The sequence below is a fragment of the Molothrus aeneus genome, chromosome 3, assembly GCF_037042795.1.
Source record: "Molothrus aeneus isolate 106 chromosome 3, BPBGC_Maene_1.0, whole genome shotgun sequence".
NCBI lineage: Eukaryota > Metazoa > Chordata > Aves > Passeriformes > Icteridae > Molothrus > Molothrus aeneus.
Window position 1 is genome coordinate 86,726,792 of NC_089648.1, and position 18,947 is coordinate 86,745,738.

Here is an 18,947-nt window from a genome sequence, read left to right on the forward strand (position 1 = left end):
CTCTATATACACCAGTTATTTTTTCCTAACCCGCCTTTCTACAATGGAAAAATAAATCATCCTCTCTGCCACCAATTTTTACCAGCGCAATAAGGCACTTGACCAGGGCAAATTGGATCAGAGTCTGGAAGACATTTCAGTCCTCCAAGTCCAAATATCTAATCCAGAAAAAAAACCTATCTGATGCTTTAAACAAACAAAATTACTGGACTTTAATTCTGCAACACAAACATAACAAAGGGTAAACTTGCACCTTGCCCCAACAAATTGAGCAACATCATTGTAATACTACATTTTCAATAATCCTCTGGATTTTGACAGACAGGTTTTTTTTGGATCTTTTGGCATCCTGGGTTCATTTCTGGCACTATGAGCTGAGACAGCCACCATGCTCCAGCAACCACACAAATATTTGGGCAGCAGATGTGAAGCTCTGTCCTACTGTTTAGTCCAGGCATTGATAGCCCTGGTGCTTCTTGGTGTAACAATCAAAAATACAGTTTAAAGCCTACACAGAAACATGCTTGTCTTGTAGAATACACTTCAAAAATTTATTTATAGAAAGTGTTTCATACAGGCTACCAGCACTGACAGCCTGCTCTTCTAATGCATGTAAACTACTCTCTGAGGAAATGGCTACTACATACTGGAGGACTTAAACCAGTTTCTGCCCTTCAAAGGAAATTCTCCCCTACGCTTTCCACAAAAATGCATTCTAGAGGGTTTATGCTATGAAGTAATTTAAGAATTCTTCATCACATTTTGATGGTGTTTCTTGAGTTTCTTCCTGGAGTAATTTTCCAGGTGTAAAGATGATGCACAAAAGTATAAAGGTTTGCTTTCTATCCCATGGCACCCTTTTTAAGCAAATCAAACAGCAGCAAAAAAAACCAAAAAATTTTAAGCTGAAAGCTCAAAGCACTGGAGAGCCTGCTCCCCTTCGGAAGCATCCTCCAGCTCTCACCCAGCTGCTCAAGAACTCCCTGAAACAGATCCCAGTTTTCACAGCTAAGTGCCTGAACTTGAGTTCTAATAAAATCCCCAAAATAGGCATCTAAATAATTGTTCTGGCTTCTGAGAGAAATGTGCTGTCAGGCCTGGCTGCTCAGCCTATTTGGAAAACAGCCACTTTCTGTTCTTAAATTAGGACTTCGAAGCCTAACTTTAGGCCCTTGCTTTTGCTTTTGGAAATCTTGATTTGTGTTTTCTCTTTAAAGTAATGTTTCCCAGTCCCTGCCACTGCAGAGGTGACTCCTCTTCTTCCTCCAAAAGTACAAACTATCCCTCCTCCAAAAACCCAGTGATCACACTGCTGCTTGCATTTGTAGCTGTACTGGAATTGAAAACGTTCGGCTGCTTGAGAACTGGAAGACAACACTGATAATCAAAGCTGTCACCGTTTTCTGTCCATTGCCAAAGCTGCCCAGTTTCTCCTTTCAATTCCCCAAGCCCTAACTGCCCCTTGAATGTGTTCCCTTTGCCTTTCAGCTTCCTGCCAACTCCAGATTACCCTTTTCTTCCTTTTCTGAACACCCTCGCAGGGCCCAACCACGCTTAATGTTAGCAATAGAAAGGACGTCAGAATAAGCTATAGTCCATATTGATCTGAAAGTGGAGGTATATTTATTTTATGGGAGACCAGGTGAAGCATGAGTGCTGCAGATTTTGCACTTAAATTTTGTTAAAATACAACAAGATATTTTTAAACTTTATTTTGAATCTCTATCTTTAGCAATGTGATTCAGGTTTTTGGCCTCCTGGCATCAGCAGCAAACCCTCCAGGATCCACAGTGCTGAGCTTTCACACTCACCAGCAGCACCAGCATAAAAAAAGTTTAGAAATAATTAATTTGTATAAAATTCAGAGAAGTGTAACAAATGTGGGGCAAAGGAGAGAAGTTAGTTTCAAACAGTTAAACCTCAGTGGGATTTCAAACCATTTGAAAATGCATGGTTTAAAGAAAGACTTTGGGAAGGGGTGTATATAGGGGGTAATATATAGGAGAAATGATGTCATGAAATTACATATATATATATATATATATATATATATATATATATATATATATATATATATGTAATTTCATGACATCACTTCTCCTGTCATTCCATTCCCTCAAATCCTTCAGTAATAGTTACCTTATTACATAAACAGAGATGTGGTAGGAAAGTATTTTACAGAACAGAAATAAATACAAGAAAGAATACTGCAAAACAGAATAACTAATTGCACTCAGTACATAATACCTCATGAAATCAGAATCTAATGATCTTCAGGTAGGCAAGTTAATAGAAATGATAGGTTCTTGCAATTTTATTTACACCTTCAGCAGATCTAAAATAGCTCAAATTAGGATTCGACTGTCCTAGGATTAGAACACTCACACAAAATTCATCCCCTTGCACTCAACAGCTCTCGATATGGCGTGGGATGACTTCAGACAGAGGGAAAACACCAAGGGTGATGGCCAAGCAGGATGAGCAAGTTAGAAACAAGCACATAAACACACTCATGGAAGTATTAAGAATCAGAGAAAAATGGTTCATGACTGCCTCTACACGCCAGAAGGATGTATCCAGCATCCATCTACAAACAAGGACATTTCATGCTGCAGACCCCCCTGAGCAGCAGCAGATCTGGCATCACTCAGCACTATGGTTTTCACAAGAGGATGCATTTCCTTGCAATGAAGTGTCCAGGGGGTATATCCTGTGCCTGCACACTGTGCCCATACCCCAAGCACTGCAATCCTGGAGACCTCCTCACTGCTGCCAGCTTACAGCCCATGCTGTGAGAGCAACACAGCCAAGACTGAAGGAGCATCTACAGAAATAAAATGTGGAGGAAGAAAAGGCAAAGCATGCAGGTTTATTTCAACTGCTGTAATTGTAATAATTTCGACAATTGTAATTGTAATATTGCAAATGCAATTGTGATTGCAATACAGCAATGACACTGCAGAGAACTTCTGCCTAGGGTTTAAGAACTGCTTCCTTTTTATTAAAAAGAAAAAGAAAGTGAAAACAGAAGAGTGAAACAGAAGAGAGTGTCTGTAACAAACTAGGTTAGATGAAATAGGGGGAATATGTACATGGCACAAGAGCAACAAGGCTGACTTTTTGTAAGAAAAGCCAAAGCACAGCATTTGCTAGATAGCTTTGCTCAAAGCCCCCCTCCCAAAGCACTATGGGCAGTGTTTATTAGCAGCTACTTTTTGAATCTGAAGCTCCATCTTTTTACAAAAGCTGTGCTGGTATTGTAATTGAGAACTTGGGGGTCCTGGCTGATGACAAGTTGAGCCTGAGTGAGCAGTGCCCTGGCAGCCAGGAGGGCCAATCCTGTCCTGGGGGGCATCAGGGACAGCATGGCCAGTCGGGCAAGGGAGGGATTGTCCCGCTCTGCTCTGAGCTGGGCTGGCCTCACCTTGAGCCCTGGGGGCAGTTTTGAGTGCCACACTATATAAAAGATATTTTAACTATTTGAGAGCTTCCAAAGGAGGGCAACCAAGATGGTGAAGGGCCTTGAGGAGAAGCTGTATGAGGAGAAGCTGAGGTCACCTGGTCTGTTCAGCCTGGAGGAGACTGAGGGGAGACCTCACTGCAGCTACAGCTCCTTGTGAGGGAAGGAGGAGGGGCAGACACTGATGTCTTCTCTGTGGTGACAGTGACAGGAACTGAGGGAATGGCCTGAAGCTGTGCCAGAGGAGGTGTAGGTTGGATATTAGAAAAAGGTTCTTCACCCAGAGGGTGGTTGGGCACTGGAACAGCTCCCCAGGGCAGTGGTCACATCATAGCCTGACAGAGTTTGAGAAGTGTCTGGACAATGCTCTTGGGCACTGGGTGTGACTCCTGGGGATGGTCCTGTGAAGGGCCAGGAGTTGGACTTCATGATCCTTGTGGGTCCGTTTCACCTCAGCTTATCCTGTGATAACTGCAGCTCACAACTGAAAATTAGCCTCAGGAGGCCTGGGAAGCTAAAGACAGTTGAGAAGATGAAGGGAAAAAAGCTAAGTCCAGACCTTTCATTTCTGGTTTCATATCTTTCATTCAAAAGCCACCTGCAAGAAAGTCTGAATTTTTTTTCTCTCCTTTAATAATGGGATTCCTGTAATCTCTGTGATTACAGAGGAGAAAAATAAAGGTACATTCCCCAAAGCCTATTTTAATGAGCCTTCTTGGTCAAAACATTGCATTTTCTAACAACAGAACCAATGAGACTACAGTCAGTAAGACCAAAAATGGAGAAGCCCAGCTTTGCAGGACCATTGCATTCGAGCACTGTGTACTCAAGACAGTAAGCTTCAACTTACCTCTTCTTTAAATGCCCATGCCTCATAACTGCATAATAAAATTTAAAAATAAGTAGGAAAAAAGAGTGACAAGTGGGACTTTTCATCCACATGTCCCTCATTTCCTCCAACACCTGCAGCTGCACCACCAAATCTGAACACCAAGAATATTTGTCATCCACCTGCCCACTTCCTCCTGCCAAAATCCTGCACTCAGGTCTGAACCCAAGGGACATCTCAAGAGTAAAACTCAAAGCATGGAGATATGTAACTCTTGGTTACCTCCTTTGCATTTAGTAGTTTGACACATGAAAGTTTGCCATCTAATTTATAAAAGTACTTAAAATTCTCCTGCACGTGTTAAACACTGTACAAAGCAAAAAATGGCTGTGTGCAGTTATTCTGTAAACAAAGCTTAGCTATAAAGAGGTTATCTCAGGTTCACATGCTGACTAGATACAGCAATCCAATGAAAACTGGAGGAATTAGAAGACCATGAAAGCTGAGCATGACAGTCACAAAGGTAATGCTACACCATGCAAATCTGACTTGTACAGGGATAAGAGTGCACATAAAACCTGAATTAAGATGCCCTCCTAAGATGTGAAACTACAACCCCTGTGTTCAGGTGGGTAACTGACACCTTTCAGAGGACCACTTGTGTTTTGGAAAATAGATCACACTGAAAAAGCACACAAACAAGTCACCCTTAGGCAAGCTACACTATGTTAAGTATTTATTTATGTGCTTACTCTATTTCCAACGCTTGTGGGGTTGTACCTGGAGTGCCGTGGGAGAAGTGAAATTCTCTGGAGAGCCCCAGCACACAAAATTGCATGCAATACACTGAAGTAGTTATACTCCTCAATACAAATTAATTTCTGTAATTTTACCTAAAATAAGAAAGGATGCATACTGGCACTATAAATGCACCCCATTTCTTTATACAGTCACCCATCCTATGAGAGGTCAATCTTAAAACTTTTCTATGTTCTGGCTGTACACCTGTGAGACCCTGTGTGGCTGCAGCTGTACCAATACTTGGTGCCTTCATTTTAAGATGCTAAACATCATAACATCATGCCAGACTGTACCATCATACGTAAGTAAACAGTACTAACAGAGGTCAGGTAGGTATGAATGACAGCTAACTTTAAATAAAAGGTACAAAAAAATTTCCTCGTTTTCCCACCATTCTGAGAAGAAAAAAAATTTGAAAAATACTTTAGGTACAAGTGTTATGCCATGGCATTGTGCTGCTCAGGACAGAATCCTCACCATTATATGCCCTGTTAAACCCCCTGTCTTCAAAACAGTAAAAAAAAAAAAGGCTCATTATTCAGAAAATCAACTACCTTTAAGATCTAACTGCCTTTCTAAAGGAAAAAGGTGCTAACACTATAGAAAGCAAGTTTTTTGACCTTGTTCCTGCCCAGGTTGCAGAAGGAGTACTGAAAGTGAAGACAACATGTCCTGGCATGGGGATGGAAAACAAAGAGACAGGAGATTTCTTACAGGTGCATATGTGCATTTGTCAGATCATTCCCCCACAGCTTTCCCTTCTGGTACAACACTTCACACATCTGTAAATTGCTATTGTTGCCAAAGCCATGCAGCCAGCTGATGGCATTTCTGTTATAGAAGCTCAGGACTGCAAAGCCTGGTGAGTCCTGAGGAGCCGAACATCCTTGCCTGCACCAGACCCATGTCAAACCAACTTCTGCTGAGAATTTTTGGGGTACCAAACCATTGCTGTAACAAAGGCCCATGAAAGAGGACTGAGTCCTCGAGAAGTTAGAAAATAAAGCATTGGTACCTGCACATTTTCTTTGTTTGATTTTGGCAGCACTTTCTGAAATGTTACTTCATCAAAAGACCCTGCTCCAGGAGGCAAGTACTGCAGTTTCTTGTATTTTATTATTTGCTTTAAGGGTAGAAAGACCAGCCAACCAATTAAAAGGAAATTCTGTAATGGTACAGCTGTGTGTGATTTTATCACTTGCTCTTTCTATGAACTTTAAATAAGACTACTGGAGGAAAAAAACTCCACATATCTGGCAACTTCCAAGATGTTTTCTGCAAGCTCATAATATAAAGGCTTCAGTTACTTGCAGAAGGCAGGCAGTGAATTCTAGGAAAAGGTACCTTTCCTCCAAAGTTTAGCCACTCTTTTCTTTCAATAAGAGGTATCAAATTCTTGGTGCAGTGAGAACCCTGCTGCCATTAAAGTCTGTTCCAAGGAAGAACACAGCTAAACTGAGCCCCCAGCTCCAGCACCAAGATGCAGAAGGTTTTGCTTCCTACTTTCACAAGCACTGAACAACAGCAGGGTCAGCACTGTAACTTGATGTAATATATCTGCTTTAAATACAGGGACAAAGCAATATCCAGCCAAACAGCAGGTGACAGGTTTCCTTCCCAACCCTGCAGCTATCCTATCCCATTCTCTGCAGGGCAGCAATCCCCTCGAAAGTGGGGCACCAGACATGCCTCCTCTGCCTCACAATGTGTGTAAAGCCTCTTAAACAACATCTTCAGCAACTCACTCTCCTAAAGATATGCATCTCTATCCATCCACTTGTGATGCCAGCTCATGCCCATCAGCAGCCCTCAGGCTCAGAGTCATCGCATCACCTGATCCTTGCTCTGGCTTCTGCATTCAGCCTGGCCCACTCTATAACCATAACCACATAACCATCTATGCTGCCATACCCAGGGCGTGTGCAGGAACAAGGAACACACAAGAACAGATGTGACACAGCTGCAAGGCTGCTTTTATTCCTTCCCTACTCTCCACCATGCCTTGGTGGAAGGAACCTGAAAAACTGAGGTAGCCCCAAAGAAACCAACCAAGCAAGAAGATCAGCTTTCAGCTGGGTCCATTGCACTGCTGATTTACTGCAGGAGAAGCAGCAGCATGATGAGAACATGTGGGTGATGAAGAGGTCTTACACGGCTGAAGATGAGCACAGCCAACACACTGCACCCAGCAAGGAACCACAGCAGAAAGAAAGGCAAATGAAACAGACAGACAATGGAAGATGCAGAATGTCTAATGCAGAACTCTAAAATGCTATTAAGAGGAGGCCAAAATAAAATGCATTGCACAATCAACATTTTACATAGAGGAATGGTTCTAGTGAAAAGTACAAAAACTTGCAGAAAAAAGAAAGCACAAAGTAACAAAAGGTCACACAGGATATGTCAGGCAGAGCTAGCTTAGAAGATTTCTTAATTATAATTGTAGCAGCAGGAACTGACAGATTATTGCACCGGAAAAAGCAAACAAAAAAAAACCCCAACCTTGATATGTTCAAACTATGAAAGAGACAGATCTTAGGATGTGTTAGCCTGTTTCTGTCTTGATAACTGCAGGGCTAAGGATGGTCTCAAGGCAAGTTAGGCAGGGGAAGGGGGAAAAAGGTAACCATCAAGAGACCAAACACATGAAGAAACAACAAAACGTTTCTTTCAAGGAAAGATAACTTGAATGTTTCATTCAATCTAAACACAGCTAAAGTATTCCAACAGAAATGGGGCTAATGAAAATAAATACACAGAAAAAGACTGAAATAAAAAGCTAAGCACACAGTGAATATGATGAAAACCTCTTGCTACACCCTGGCCTGAAGGGCTTGAGGACAGAAGGGAAGAATCTCCTTTATTTCACAGCTTTATATGTTATACTGTAAGAAACATGTTGTGCTGTAAGAAACAACAAACAACAACCCTACCAGTGATTTGAGACACATCTTGAACACAGTAACCCAAGACTAAATTTCAGTTGGAAGTTTGACTTTCTGATAATACTAAGTGTTTTTCACTTGATGCCCAAAGCTTATTATTAAATTTATTAGATGACAAAAACACATTGCTGTGCAATTGGTGATTTACACATAGGAAACAATGCTGACTGCAGCAAAGTGAAAACCTTACTTACAGTGTATAAGTGCTCATGTTCTGCCAGGAGTGAAAGGACAGAATCAAGTAGTGTTTCATCAGCAACACTTGTAAAGCAACTCTTTAAACTCTGGGCAAAAGATGTGCTTTTTAGCCTCTATATTAAGACTCTATGCATTAAATATAAAAATATCAACATATTAGAAATTGCTCAGCAAGTAAACCCTGAGCACATTCTGAGTACTATTCTGAGTGTACCTATTTCATACATGTTTTGTACAGACTGTGTAGGATACAGAATAATGTTTCAGACAATAAAATTGCTCTCTCATGTCAGCAGCTGTCTCAAAGTCTTCCCCTCTGGAATCTCACCACAACCACATCTCTATTTTTACTGTGTGCTAAAAGTAAAACATGTTTTTGTGCAAAAACCTCTTTCATTAAGCAATTTTCAAGTGCCAAAACACCATTCCTATAGTTGCAGGTTATTTTTCCACAATGTTCTTATCTCTGTGTAATACAAGCCCTCCACACAGATGTGTCATCTCTAAACCAAACAGCAGCAAAAGTACCCTTCAGTTAAACAGACCTGTTATTCTTGACCAGGGAGTTAAATGCTCAAGCTCATATCCCCACACTGGAACTAGTATGTGGTGGAGGAATAAGGGTGGGGTAAAAAACAAAAATTAAAAACTATCAAAAACTTTTGTTAATATTCTACTCTCACGTTAATGACTGACAGCTTAGGTGGGAATTTGATAAGAATCTTAGAAGAGCAGTGATGCTGTAAAGTGAGGATGTGCCAGAACCACCAATGGCTGATGAAGCTTCACTGGTTCAGTGCAAAACCCAGCCTTACTCCTCTGTTCTGCAAAACAACCCTTCAGGGTGTTGGGTGAGTCAGAGTTTAAAACCAAAGACTGAAAAAGAGATACAGACAGACATACAAAAGTGTGAAAAGTGTGTTTTTGCAGCAACAAAAAATTAAGTAAGGAGAGGGGTGGAAAACCACATCACACCTCTGCTAGGCTTCTTCACACGTGCAGTTGGCCCCTTAGTCACTGCAGGTTCAAAGAGGGTCATCTCCTTCCAAGGCCATGCATCTCTCCTTTGAAGGCAACACAACACTAAAGGATGTAAATAAAACACTCCAAGAGGATTGTTTTTCATAGACAGTAAAGTGTAATTAAAATCTGGAGACACTACTGTGTTCTCACAGAGAAACATCTCTGTTTCTCACCCTTCAGGATCCAAAACTGTACTTTAACAGCTTCCTAAATGTATATTTTAAGACCCAAAGTTAATCCCACAGATGCTTAGAAAAGTGCACTGTGCTATATGCAACCGATACCTGAGCTGATGCATCGTTTGAGCCTGACGTGTTTTGTGAAGCCAAGAAGCATTCAGTCTGCACAACTGGAAATTCATCATAGCTCTGCAATTGTTCAATGAGAGTTTAGATTTGAGTCTCTGATCTAAACAAGTGGAGCACTGAATTTAGAACGTTTGAGCCAATTAAGACAGACTTTAAAAAAAAGAGAAGCATTTGAAAACAACATTAGCAGTCCCTTCCTGCACCATAATGCAGTCACTTAGCAGTGGTGAAGGAAGAAGAAATCAATACAAAGAAGTACCAAAGGATATTATTTTTATTCTGCAAGGCATGACCAGACTTGCAGCCTGCTTTTGTGTGCTTCAAAGGGAGATGATGATGGTTTTGAAAGGGCTAAAAAAAGAATAAAGAAGTTAGAGGTTCTGGGAACCTGTCAAGTAAAAGTGGAGAATTGGGTATGGCCTCTAGAAAAATTACTGGGAACCTAATGAGGGCTGCAAAAGCAGAGGACAGAGTGTCATGGTTTGACCCTACCTGGTAAATAACACCCCACAGCTGCTTGCTCACCCCTCTGCAGACCTGATGGAATAGGGGAGAGAATCAGAAAAAGATAAAGCCTGAGTGTTAAGAACAGTTTAATAAATGACTAAAATTATCAATTACATAAACGACAACAATAATAATAATGAAAAAGGAGATAGAGAGAGGGAGGAATAAAACCTAAGAAAGACAAGTGATGCACATTACAGCTGCTCACTACTCATTGACTGATGCCCAGCCCATCCCTGAACAGCATTGGAGCCTCCAGCCAACTCCCCTCAGTTTACACACTGGCCATGACATTCTGCAGTGTGGAATATCCCTTTGGCCAGTTTGGGTCAGCTGTTCTCCTGATTGTGCTTCCTCCTGGTCTCTTATGCATCTGCTCACTGGCAGAGCATGGAACACTGGTAAGTCCTTGATTTAGAGCACACTCTGCTCAGCAACAATTGAAACATCAGTGTGTCATCAACAATATTCTCCTACTAAACCCAAAACACAGCACTGTACCAGCTACTAAGAAGAAAATTATTCCAGATGAAACTAGGACACACAGCTCTTACTATTTAAACTCACATGACAAGTGGTCTGACACCATCAACTCTAAAAATGACTTACAGCCATGCACAATTTTTACTTATAAGAAAGTAGAGAAAGAAAATTGCAGCAACAATTCATGCATTAGCAGGGCAATGATCTACACTGAAACACACTGGCCTTTCTGTGATTACCTGTATTACTATTATTTTACTCCTCCTTTTTCCTTTTTAGCTGAACAAACAAATGCAGTACTCCTCACTGACTTGCTCAGTGCCATCTCTCTCAATCTCTGTGTAAGGATCTGCCACCCTGTATTGCTGGTGTTCCCTCGTACTTGTGTTCTCCTCTGGTCCTTACACTGTGTTTTAAGCTCTTGCAGATGGTGATGGAGACACTCACATAAACCTTCCCAGCCCATGGCTGAGGCCTGGCAAACCCACCCACCCCTCCTACAGCCAGAGCAAACAAGAGGCTGCAGAGGCAACCATGGTCTAAGCTGCACCTTCTGGGTGGCAAACAAGTCAGAATTCAAAAAAATACTAAAAAACCTGCTCAAATCTTTTGAAAGAGGCTTTTCTGCTTAGGCATCTTACAGACCCAGCGAAAAAAATCTGTAAGTAACCAGGCCTACTGTACTGGCAGCTTACTTTCTGTCATTCTATCACATATGTTGATAAAAAAAGAACATTCTGCACCATACTGTACAAACACAAGTATTTTCCCCATTAATGAGGCTTTATGCATGCACAAAGCCATGCTCACAAGATTAATGCAAACCTTAACAACATGCCAAAATGCCACTGTACACCAAGTGAATCAAGGGATAAATGTAAAATGCAAGGGATAAATGCATGACCCTAATTTAGGACAACCAGATGAGTCTGCACCAGTTCACAGGGTCTGTGATCAGCTAAGAGCAAACTCTCCACATCAATACTGCAAAACAAAAATGAACCACCAAACCACAATCAGACATTCACCATAAGCATCTGCTGCCCTGCAACCCACAGAAGCACGTACATAAAATGCAAGCGCAACTTTCACTGTGTCCTCCAAAGCCAAATCCAGACTGGTGTGCCTTTCCCAACAGTGGCCCTTCCTCACCAGCAGGTGAGCAGCCATGTGAATGAACTGACCCCACAGAGCGTTTCCAGCAAGCACACAGGCCATGCCCCTGAAGTAACATGACATTTGAACTTCAGCATGCAAAAAGGTTTCTCAGGTTTCTTTTTCTAAAGGGCAGGACGATGTTAAACATTGAAGAATGTCGTCCTCCTAACCAGTTAAAGGTTTAATTATTGTTATTTAAGTCAAAGGTTCTCCCTACTGTTTGGCAAGGAGATGATTCTCAAAATGATGATTTGAAACACTAGTATTTTTAAAAGTAACCCAAGAGCAAGAAATATTCCTTCAGGAAAAGGTTAACTGAAGGTTTCTGATTCAATTATGTGCACAGAAGTAACATATCTAAAGGGAAGCCTACATAGATCAAGGTACAAAAGCTTATAGTTTCCCAAATCTTCAATGTCTCAAGTGAACCCAAACCTGAGGACACAGGATCAGCTCAAGGACTAGACCTCTACTTTCAGACCACTATGGTGACGATACAGTAGTGGCAAATGTAAATTTCTTTTATTAATTTCTAAGAGCTGATTTTAACTCAGCAGAAGAGCTGCTCCTCCACAAAGTTGTGGTCTGCTCCAAACCTTAACTGTGTGGCATCTAAGGGAAGAAGGTGTTTTCCCACAACTAGCACTTGCTAAGGGCTCTTTAGGCAACACAAGCATTAGCAGAAATACTGCTTTAACTCAAAATGCTTCCCAGCAAACTTTTAACAGCAAAAAGTGAGGGAGGAAAAAAAACCCAACTGGTAAACTTGCTTGCTTATGAATTAACTAGCTAAACATATGAGGTGTATTTGGTTTAATAAACTAAACTACATTATTCTGCAAAATAATACTTGTTAGTTATTGTCTAACCCTGATAACATCCTTAAGGTGACACAAACAAAAATTCCCACTGGCATACAGAAAAGCTGGGTTGTTACCTGAAATCAAGACTACCTCCTTTTTGAAATCAAGTAGATGTTTTAAAGCAGAGAGCCTGAACATGTGCACAGGAAGAAAGCAATTACCCTCCAATGACTGCAAAGACAGCTGGCAAGAAGAGAAACAGTTTTCTCAAGGTCAAGAGGGAGAGGAGCGCTTCCAAGTGATAACAGAAGAGCAGTCACTTTGCTCAAATCACTGACCCAGAGTCTCAAAGAGGAGGGTTATGCAGGGATCAAAGTGCAGGGCACAATTTGAAAATGCAGGAAGAAAGGTTTATTCCACATTTGCTATATTGCACAAGCAAATTTTATCTCCTGAAAATTCTAGGGCAAGTCAGCATATTTAGCCACTGCCCGTAGCATATCAGTTGGCAGGCATATGTTTGATACAAAGTTTTGACATAGAGGTCAATTAAACACAGACAACTTTAGCTTAAATACAAGCTCATGAAATGTCTGTATAATTCTACCTGCCCAGTATGCCATTGGTCATTAACAAAACTATCATTAATGAAGCACAAACTCTACAGTTAATAAAGTTTTAATAAGGGCATGAAAAATATCCAGTTGCAATGGGATGTCAACTCACAGCACTGAGCTCAGCATAAGTAGGATGATTCATTTCTTCATGGAGAAGTGACAATTGCACTTAGCAGCACACATTTTTTGTAAAATCTCTACACCTGGTAAGAAGGTTTATTCCTGTTTCACACAAGTCGACTATTTCACCAAGAAAATAATTCTCCAATGCATCCAATACAGCAGGAAAGCATTTACCAACCACATACTTCAGACAAGTTTGCTCTTGTGCTCTTATTTGCCCTGTAAGATAATATGTTCTAAATGCGAAAACACAAACAGAGAAACCAAGGCAATAAATTTCAGGAGATTAATTTCATTAAATAGATATAAGGAGACCCAATGCATACACAGTCGACAGCAACTTTACAAGTTATTTCCATAATAAGACTGAAGGCAGCATTTATTTGATTTGTCAATCAAAAAATCAATTCATGTCACTGTTTGCATTACCCTCATCAAACAAAGACCTAACTGCTGTTCTGTTGGATGATGGGAACAGGCTTTGGTGCCCTCAGAAACGCAGCTATAAATCACTTTTACCAATCAGCACTCAGGAACTGCAGGGATGTCAGCCCAAGCAATGCTCTCTTAACTGTATTGCTGCAATACCAAATTTAAACAGCCTTAGGAAAGGTCATAGCAAAGCAATCTGACCTGGAAAAAAGTTTTTAAACAGACCAGCTTCTGTGTAATTCGTTGATTATTCTTTTCATTTGTCCTTGTGTGTTCTTCCATTTAAGGGAAAAAGCATTTTCAATGCTAGTGTGCATCAACTGCAGGAATCTCTGCATTTTTAGCACATTTAATAATCACAAAACAAATTAGCAACTACATTACAAAGATTATAGTCAGTTTTTTGAAGTGTCTGGATGCACAAGGAGAAGTGTGCTCTGAGTATCATGCAGAAAGCATCAGATTCTTTAGTCTATTATACAGCAAAACAGCTCTGAAAAGCTTATGCTGCAGTCTGGAAGAATGTAATTTTGTACATTGTAAAAACAGAAAAACAAAAACTGCAAGAGCTGAGGCCAACAGCCACCATGGTATTCCTGTCTAAACAGTTTTATAGATCTCATCCCCACACAACCAATTCAGGACATGGTAATGGCAGAAGGTAACAAAAGAGGATTGACATTAAGAAGACAAAATGAATAAGTTGTTATGCAGGGGAGGTTACAGTAAACAGCATAATTACCTATACATGCCTTCTCACCCTAAAGGAAGAGCTGCCAAATCTAAGTGGAACTTTTGTAGCTGTGAAGAGCCAACATTTTGCTTGTGATCCACTTTAAGACAGCAGGAGTAAAACAACATGCCAAGAAAGAATAGGTAGAGGTATTTGTGGCTCTTCTCTTCAGCAATGAAAGAGCACCCCTGCCTCTCCTAGTTCAAAGTCAGAAAACAAAACCTCCATGTCCTGAACAAAAAAAAAAAAAACAAAACAAACCCAAAAATCCAAAAACACACCACCAAGAGCCCATTCACTCCAAAGGACTTTCTCAGTCCCAAAGAGCCTTCCTGGCATGAGCTGTCACAGGGAACACAGCACAGGCCCTCTGGCTTCCTGCCCTTGTGGTGGAACCCAGACCCAGAGAGCTAAGTCCCTGCCGTGTGGGCAGCAGGGTGACACCTGAGATGGCTCTGAGCCCACCCTGCCACACCACCAGACTGCTCCTGCCCTGCCACGGGGCAGGCAGCAGCAAGAGTGAGTGCTCACTGCTGACATCCTTTCAGCACCAGGTCCGAGAGGATCGGTCACAGGGGACAACAGTACAGAGGCACGACCCTGTTTTAACAGGGCACTCTAGGCAACTGCTGTTTCTCTCCCAACATTTTTTCTCAGGTGGGATGCAGACAGCATTAACTGGGAGATTTGCTTTGTCTGCCACGGAGTGAGGGTTGCTGAGACCACCAGAAAAAGGCAGAAGACAAGTATTTTAACCTTGTGCTTTGTCTGGGTGTCTTTTTTTTCCACCGAGCTCAGCAGAAACAGAAGCTTTTGATGTTGCAATGTTTACTGCCCCAAAAATGAGGAAGGTAAAGGAATGAGGTCAGCTCAGTACTTGAGAGCATTTAACCAATTAGCAACTGAATGTCCCTAACAAGGAATATGCTTGCAAAGGGGCAGTTCTGGATCACTTAGGCTGGGATCTCCATCTGTGGCTGCTGGACTTGAGCACCAGATCAGTTTGAAATCCTAAAATATTATCAATTCCACCATCATTCCCAAAAATCTGAATCTTCAAACATATTTTCAAAAATCTGCTCCTAGCAAGTTGCAAAAAAAGGTGCAAATAAAGGAACTGTCCAGAGGCCTGATGGATCTACAGTACTATTTCAAATTTTTTTTTTGTTGTGTTATCTTTCAGTTAATTTCTCTTATAAACAATACAAAATGAAAGTCAACAAGGAAAGAAGAGATCACACTAGAGAATTCAAAATATTTTATTTCAATTCTGGCTGTACTAAAGACAAAGAATGTAACAAGAAGAATTCATGCTGAGAAATTTAAGAACAAGATCAACTTAATAAAAATACTGCAATAAGTAAACCCAGAGACTGGTCAGACAGCACATAAACTAAGTATTATTAATGATGCTATATTTAAGTACCAAATATGCATGAGTTTTAATCAAAGATAGTCCATCTGATCAGCTGCTGCTAGGTAAAGGCTAACTTAACTCACATAGTGCATCTGTTTTTTAAAAAGCAGCATGAGTCACAGAGACCATCAGGCAGACCTTTGCCAGCTTGCAAGACAAAGCCACATTGCATATTCATTTCACTGTTGCTCTCCCTAGTTGCATTTGAATGCTAAAATACAGGAGACTTAAGTCAGAACATATGACAAATTCATTTAGCTACTTATGAATAAAAAACACAAAGAGCTTCCAGCATGCATTACATATGTAATGTGTGCTTTGTATGAAATTCAGTAAAGTCAAACAAAATTCTGGCATCTCTTCTAGTGCTCTTGACCAATATCAGCTGGCACAAACATCCCTGAGAGCAAATCCAAGCTTAATTTCAGCAAACTCAGCACAGTGGTCCTTTTCATTTGCTCCTAAGTTCACATAAAGTTAGGAAGGGATCTCCGCCCAGCTGACCCCAGCTATCTCCAGGTACCACAAGTTTAAGGTAAAATCCTCCCTCTGTGCGCAAGAACAGCTGCCTCCAGCCAGAGTACACGCACTGGCTACATGCTGCTCCGAAAGCAGACTATGTCTCGTGTACGACAAATACATGAATACTCATATTAAAAATTCCAGCTTTTATTGCTAAAGAGCATCAGACGATCACGTGTGCCACAGGCTGACTCTCCCCGACACAGCTTCAGTTGCTGTTAGCAGCGGTGAGCCTGCACCAGGACTTATCTCTAGCTATGGAGTATTTCAACAGCAGAGGAAAATCTCGGGCTGTGACTTCACCAAAGGAGCGAGAAGGACTTAGAGTGAAATACATCGCAAAACTCCTCAGCGTTATTCACAAATTCTTACTTAAACCAAATAAATCCCCTCTCTCTATGCTAGCAGCTTAATACTGATGCAGCAGCACCACTAGCCCCCATCTACAAAAACCTGGCAGCCGCCAGCCCTCCACCCAGCCGCGGCCAGCGGCGATAACTCCAGCCGCGGCTGCCAGTCCTGGCAGGAGCCGCTCTGGCAGAGATAACCTCACCCTGGAAGCAACCTGGCCCAAAACTCCGGCGAAAGCGGTGCCGCCACGGGAGACGCCTGCACGCTCATCCTCCTCTAGTTTCAGCTGCAGGGCGTGTTTCCATTTGCACAGAGCGGTTTTAGAGACTTCCTGATGGGAAGCATCCCAAGTGCAGCCATGCCCCTGCCTTGTTTTCCTCGCCATCGCTAGGAGCCGGCTGAGCTCTTAGCTGGAGTTTTCTGTCACAGCCACGAGAACTCGGCCATGGCACAGAATCCCACGGCATCAGAGAGCACCCGAAGCACTGAGAATACAAAAGAGCCGCGCGGGGCACTGCCGTTCAGCGGCGGCCGGGGCACGGAGCGGGCAGCGCACACGGCTGCCGGAGGGAGGGAGGGAGGGAGGGAGGGAGGGAGGGAGAAACGCGTCTTGTCTGCCAGGAGCCCCATTGCTGAGCAAGCCAAGGTGCTACTGCTCCTGCTCAGGTCTGCAGAACTGACCTTTTGTCTGCAGACTCACAGCACAGATCGATAGCGGAAAGCTCTCTGGAGCGGGATCCTCAGATGCTGCATCCCTGGGAATCAGGGGAAAGGAATGAGGGCAGAAAAGCAACAAACGCAGGCAGAGAAGGAGAAGACACACTGCCCAAGAGAATACTTCACATAACCCCAGGCACTGCTTCTAATGCTGCTGGTACCCGAGGGCTTCCAGGAGATGAAGAGATAAAAGCAAAGTCATAAAGTTTTTAAGGAAGTCCCTGCACAGGCATCTGACACACTGACACATTTCTGTCGTCTGCCCTTTCTTTTCTGCTCATTTCCTAAGGCATGTACGCTTTAAACACCTAGGTTTCTAAACGGGCCGGCCCCTTTCAGAAGCACTGCACATCTCCAGGGCTGAGCTCTTTCCTGGTTTAACGCGGCGTCTGCCCTGTCCCACACTCAGACCCGCGAAGTACCGAACTGCCGTGGCAGCGGCTCCAGTTCTAACCCAGCAAGGCGGTCAGGGGCGCTGGGCAAGAGCTCAAGGAAGAAGGAGAAGTAACAGCCTTCCCTTCCGAGGCCGACGAGCCCTTCCGCTGACACCGTGCCTCTCCGCCGGGCTGCTCTACCGGCCGGCAGCGGCCGCCTCAGCGGGCCGGGCCGGCGGGATGCACACCCCGCACACCCGCCACGGCGGAACAGGACGGATCAAGGCTTCTGTCCGGAGCCGTGGCAGCGCTCAGCCCTCCGCGAGCTCCCCGGGAAGGCAGCTACGGCCGAGGACGGGGCTGAGGTGCGGGGTCTCCTCCCTTCCTGCCCCTGTTATTTCACCCCACCCCGTGCCCCGCACGGCGGAAAGCGCTGCCGCCGCCGCCCGGGATGCAGTATCCATGGCAATGCGGGATTGCATCATGCTTTTGATTAAACCGGGGAAAAGACGCTCCCGGCGAGAGCCCCGTCCCTTCCGCCGCCCCGTCCCCTCCCTTCCCCGGCCGGCCGGCCTGCCCGCCACTGCCGGCCCCGTCCCCGGCCGCAGCCCCGCCGGGCACCAAGCCCCCCCCCCTCCGCTCCGCGCACGGCCAGCGCTGCCGCCGCACTTGTTGCACGCCCCGCGGAGCGACGCCCCCCGCCCGCCGTGCCCCCCGCCCCCCTCGTCCTCCGCATCCCCCTACGAGCCCGGGCGGCCGCGCCGCATCCCATCTCCGGGCGGGGAGCCCCGGCGCTGCGCTCCCTCCCGGCCGGGGACGCGGCCCTACCTGGCGGCGGCGGCGGCGCTGGGGGCGGCGGACGGCACCGGCTGGTCTGTCCCGCTGCGAGCCGCGGGGGCGGGGCCGGGGGGCGGGCGCGGGGCGGCGGGCCCCGCCCCCCCGCCGGCCGTGGGCTGACGGTGACGTCAGAGTGGTGCGGGGGGCTCACGGGCGGCGGCGGAGGGGCGCTGTGACGTCACGGCGGCAGAGAGCCAATCGGGCGGCGGGGGCGGCTCGGGAGCGGCTCGTGCCGCCCGGGGCTTGGGGCCGGCGCGTCCAACAGGTCCCGGGCGGGACGGGGAGCGCGGAGCCGGGAGCCGGGAGCAG

At 44.1% G+C, this 18,947-nt stretch overlaps 1 protein-coding gene across 4 annotated transcripts in view; it reads right to left on the reverse strand.

Annotated features, from left to right (window-relative positions):
* ELOVL5 (ELOVL fatty acid elongase 5) overlaps positions 1–18,707 on the reverse strand; it is a 39,511-nt gene extending 20,804 nt beyond the window's left edge. The window contains exon 1 of one of the 4 annotated variants that reach the window (XM_066547305.1): positions 18,630–18,707. The gene's annotated coding sequence lies outside the window, so the exon portion shown is untranslated. Of the gene's footprint in view, positions 1–16,912; positions 16,923–17,391; positions 17,466–18,629 lie in introns of those variants that run through there. The other 3 variants (XM_066547308.1, XM_066547307.1, XM_066547309.1) reach the window with 3 other exon arrangements.
* Between the last annotated feature and the right edge of the window lie 240 nt (positions 18,708–18,947).